Consider the following 5,831-nt stretch of genomic DNA (forward strand, 5'->3'; position numbering starts at 1 on the left):
CCGTCAAAGATTGCAGCCCTATGGGATTTAGTGACCCTTGGAGACATTCCAGTTTGGCATGCCCGAGAATGTTTGAGCACTGAAGGGGACAGGAAAAGGTTGAGGATAAGGTTTACCCAGCCACTCGAAGCTAACGGAGTAGATAGTTTGATCCCACAATTAAAGGTGAGAGAGATTTGGTAGTTTGCAACTTTGTACTAGCCAACACTGCAAGTTTCAGCATCACCCGAGATGGTGTTGTAAAATGAAAACAAAATGTGATATCCAAAAAGAGAGAGAGGTTATTGTAGGTCTCTACAACATGGTCCTGTAGGAACTAAAATCACATCCATACCTTACATGAGCTCCAAGATATTCCCTGTCAAAGATCGCAGCCCTATGGCATTTAGTGACCCTTGGGGACATTCCGGTTCGGTGTGCCCGAGAACGTTCGAGCGCTGAAGCAGATGAGACAAGGTTGAGGATAGGGTTTACCTGGCCACTCAGAGCTAATGGAGTAGACAGTTCGATCCCACGACAAAAGGTGAGAGAGATTTGGCAGTTTGCAACTTTGTACTAGCAAACACTGCAAGTTTCAGCATCACCCGAGATGGCATTGTAAAATGAAAATGAAATGTGATATCCAAAAAGTGAGAGAGGTTATTGTAGGCCTCTACAACATGGTCTTATAGGAACTAGAATCGTATCCATACCTCACATGAGCTTTGAGATATGCCCTATCAAAGATCGTAGCCTTATGGCATTTAGTGACCCTTGGGGATATTTCGGTTCAGCGTGCCCGAGAACGTTTGAGCGCTAAAGTGGATAGGATGAGGTTGAGGATAGGGTTTAACCGACCACCCAGAGCTAATAGAGTAGACAGTTTGATCCCACGACCTTTTTTCCACTAAGTTGCAAATTTGAGCAACTTTTACAACTTTCAACAATGCAACTTTGCACAAAAAGTGCAATTTTTACATTTTTCACTTGATTCCAATTCTATGACTTAGAAAAGGTTCAGAAATAGTAAAAAATCAAAGGAATATAGGAAAATAGACAGTTTTATGGTTATTTCCTAAAAGTTGCTAATACAACTTTGCAATTTTTGCATTGACAACATTTGGGTGAATTATGCATTTTGGCTTGGAGGGTATGGAAACTGAAAGGTGTTGATGGGAACATACTAGATAGGGTAGAAAAAACCTATTAAAGCCTAAAAACATCTTAGAGTTGATTGTTTGTAGGATTTTCCCATCAGGACCTAGAAGGGTCACTTGGCACATTTTTACAAATTTGCTCATTTTGGGTTGTTACTTGGGTCCATCACCCTACCTCTGCATCAGGATTGATCCTAGGTTAAGGGTGGATAGAAAAGACCTATAAAGGTATTAAATAATGTAATAAGGCTATCGAAGCCTCTAAAAGATGTAAAAGGCACTAAAAGTGCAATATTTTGTAAAATTGCCAACATTGGCAATATAAGCCAAAATGGGCTTAATCAAGTCATGTAAAGGGTCCAAAGGGAGGTTTCATTTGGTTTTGAGAGTCTAAAGGAGTTTTAAACCTCATTCCCATGTGTGGGAGACAAGTTTGGGTAGTCGAAATTGATTGCTCCAAAGGTGGATTTAGTGTTTTCTCTAAACAAGAGTTTCATTTTACATTGGAAGTCTTCTAATATAACCAAAGTGAAGGTGTTTGAACCATTTTGGGATTCTAGAGACGTTGCAAAGTAATATTTCTAGAAAGCCCTAGGGTAAAGGGGCTAGAAAGGAGGGTTTTGTAAAAACCATTATAAAGTTGATCATGAGACCAAAAAAAAAAAGAATCCTTGCATTTGAGTCATCTCTTAAGACTGTTTTGGGTCATCAGAGTTCCAAAAGTCAAGGGATTGTGAGTTGCTTTGTAAATGGCCTTAAACTAGGCCTAGTTGGTAGATTGAAATAGCCAGTTTTGAGTCTTTATAATAGTTGGTATGTACTAGGTGCACAGTGCATGGTAATCTAGCCTTTTGGTGTTGTCAGTTTTGATTGTTCTAGAAAATTAGTTTCAATTTGGTATTGGAAATAGTTTGGAGTTGGAGGACAAATGATCTTGAACAAAATTCTAGCCTCAACTACTAGAACTCACTCCAGGCTTTCTCCTAGCCTCTTAGGGTATTTCTCCTATACCCTATTCCAAGGGAATCTTCTCTCTATTCCCTTATTAAACTAATCCTCACCAATCAACTCAAAACTATATTTCACCATGGGGTCTCCCTAGTGCTCTCATTGCACCGTTCTTCACAACTGGCTTCCAAGAGTGCATTCTTGGCTATATTCAATTCCAAGGCTTGTATTAGGTCTCATTCAATAGTTTTAGGATCACTAAGTGGATTGGAGTATTGGGTTTCCAGTCGATTTGCAGATTGCATAGTTAAGAGGGCTACTAGGACTAATAACAAATTAGGCCTCCAAAACTAATTTTTGGCTTATATATCCTCAAACCCTTAAGAAGAACTCAAACAAATTTATTATTTGGGTACCTTTTTGGCTCCCCTTGAAGATTTTTTAGGTTTGCAACACCCATGTCATCCGTACAAGGGATTCCCAAAAATATGCCTATTTACAAGGGTTTCTTGTTTGTATGAACAGGAATATAGAGGGTTTTTCCTTTCACCACTCAAATGGAATCTAAATGAATAATCTTATAGAATTAATTTCCTTCACTCACCACTCTTGCCTTCCATGATTTTGTATTGCACCCAACTGATAGGGAGAGAAGGGATGAATCAATCACTGATTCATGTTTCCAGTCTACCTCTGAGACTTAGGGTGTCCTCCAAGATCACCACATGGATTTATAGGATCTTTTTAAAGCAAAAATCCCCCAATCCTAAACCCTTCTCCACTATCTTGAGAGGTTTTCACTTCTTGCTACGTGCCAGGCTGCCATTCTCAATGAAGATCATTCAAAACCTTCAATCAAACTAGGTCTTCTTGACCAATCTTACCAACCAATTGTAGTATCATAGAAGGAGTCTCAAAACCTTTCAATGTACTTCTTTATCATGGAAAAATAGGTTGCTGAAGCCTTCTTCTTTACCGATTTCACCAAATTGCTCCAAAATAGAGCTACAAGGAATCAAAGGACAACCTGTTGTCCTATCTTGTTTGTTGGCCAAATGGATTGGTGGAGCACTATCCTTTCACCCAAAGAATTTCCTTTCACTCCTCTTCCAACCTCCTTCAGAAACCTACAACAAAATCCACAATCTTGCAATGTAAAATGCTTATTTATGCAACTCTTCCCTAACCGGGCTTGCTTTGGCTCGCCTAGGGCAAGATATTAAAAATGCTTGCCAACATTTTGAAGGGCCCTTCTTTTTCCTGCATATAGTACATTGAGTGTACTCACTATCCCCAAAAGGCCGTACAATTCCTATGGTGGGATAGTGAGTTATCTCATTTTTTTTACAAAGTGTTGTAAACTGGACAACAAACTACCTAAAAACAAAAGATTTTTATAACTACCAAACGAAACGCTTTCAAGCCAAACTTCCTAAATGAAAATTATTCTAAATCATGCCATCTAACATTATATCAGGTAAAACACCAAAAAAAATGAAGGAAACCCTCAAAACTGAAAAAAACCAGTCTTTTTGCTCTCAAAATGCATGCTACAGCACTTGTTTTTTTCAAAATGACAACTTCTTCCTCACTTTAGGGTTTGGGAAGTCATTTATACTTCCTCCTAGGTGTTTTTATCCCCTCCTAATGTTTTTCATCAGCCTCTTTATGTTTTAAAGAAAAAAACTCCAATTTCTAGCAAAGGAGAGCATTTTTTTCAAAAATTGCAAAATTGCAATAGAGCAACTTTTGCAATTTTTCTTGCTTACATGCCTTTTTACACTTCCAACTTGTCAAATAGGTTACCCATTAGCAATTTCATGGTAGAGAGCCTTTCAAAAAAATTCCTAATCTTTACCAAAGAATCTACATTCCATACACTATCAAACCACATGAAAACAACAACCCTATCAATCCATTAAAGGTGTGGATGAAGGGTGAAATAAGAAAACTGTCATCAAAATGTTTAGTTTGCTCTTCATTCCAATGCAAAAATTCATACAAAAGCATGTGCCAACCCTCAAACTGACTTGGATTTGTTTTAAATACCTCTTACCCACGTGAATCAACAGATCTCATAGGTTTCCAACTAATTCTTGAAGCCCTTATAAAGATTTAGCACTTTTTGTTAATGTTGTCAAGCAACTTTGCAAACTTGCAAAGTTTCCAAGTGCAACTTTTGCACTATTGAATGCCCATGGCTAGGTAGATGGGTGTGAAAATATGTTGTTTTAGATCATGATAGAATATTACCATAGCCCGTATAGGGCCTTGGGTTAGAAATATTGAGAGTTTCTTTGTAAGTGAAGGGTAATTAGGCCTATTTTGTTGAATCCATAGTGTTGGATCAAATAGTTGGTCCAAAGGAACTACAAATGAGATTACTATATTTTGTCATACTCCAATAGTAGTATTTGTAACTATAATTTACTTGTATGGGGTTTGGGAGAAATTGGTGAAAATAAGGAATTACCTGATTCATAGCGATACTAAGATCAAGCCTAGATAATTCCAAGTAAGGGGTTTTGAATAAACCTATTAAAGATATGCATTTAGACTATTGGAACAACCTAATTGAGATATTTGAAGACCTTAGAAAGAGTTGGGAAAAGCCAATAAATTTGGTAACCCAATTTGAACATTTGGAGGGACCCTTGTGGAGAAGGGTAGGTATTTAGTTTAATGGTTTGAATCTATTCTTGAAACAAGTCATTTGCTGAATGTTTATTACTTCTTGGGGATCTAGTGATGTAGGAGCATCTCCTTGGGACCCTTTTGAAGACTAGAGCACTAGGATGAATATATGATGTGGTCTTTCATGAAATAAAGCTTAAATGCTTAAAAAGCATATATTTGTAATAAGTCCTAAAAGGACAAAATTGTGAAATTCTTGCATTGTAAGAGAAATAGGGAGTGCATAGGTTAAGAAGGGTGTTTTATAGGGTCATATAGTTTTTCATAGTCACATAATGTCATTTGATAGGTTATAGGGTTCCAAAAGATCATTTAATGCTTGTTTTAGAGTTGTGCAAATTCAAATTTTCAAACTTAATGGTTAGTTGCTGTTTTGGAGGGAAATGCAATAATTTGAATTTGGTTAAGGATAATCATGTGTAACCACTTGGAAACGGTTTAGGGGTCCCTATAGCATCTATATAAGGTCAGGAACCTTCATTGTACCGACAAGTACAAAGGTTGTACAGACTGCTCCACAAATGGAATAAAAAAGCCTTGTTTTGAGTGCATTTTGAGATTTTTTGGTGTTTTGAGTTCCAATCTGATAGTCCAGTAAGTGGTATGATCATTTCCATTCATTTTTAACACTATTTCATGAAGAACTACTGACTTTTCATTGCATTTTGTTAACCTATTATTCACTGATTGGTTGGAAACTCACATTTTCAAGCAATTTTGAGGGTTTTTACTAATAATCATGGTCATTCCATGAGATATTTCTGCTTTTTTTCATGGGATGACTCAAATCTAACATGTACATTACATATATGAACTAAAATTTGCAGTTAACAAGGTTTGAAGGATAGCTATCCACTAACATGGGTGAAAATTGGTGGAAAAAAGCTTGGTAGACTCAAGCAGCAGGAGTTTGGCCTTAAGGAGGGCATGGTTAAATGTTTGAAACATGTTTGGAATGTTGAAATAAGGATGTTTGTACTTCCAATTAGTTCTAGAAGTTTTGGCACATGTGAGATCTAGAAAGCCCTATAAACAAGGGTTTCAAGAGGGCAA

Source organism: Cupressus sempervirens, chromosome 9 (assembly GCF_028749045.1).
Source record: "Cupressus sempervirens isolate cs-2001-9-10 chromosome 9, ASM2874904v1, whole genome shotgun sequence".
Classification (NCBI taxonomy): domain Eukaryota; kingdom Viridiplantae; phylum Streptophyta; class Pinopsida; order Cupressales; family Cupressaceae; genus Cupressus; species Cupressus sempervirens.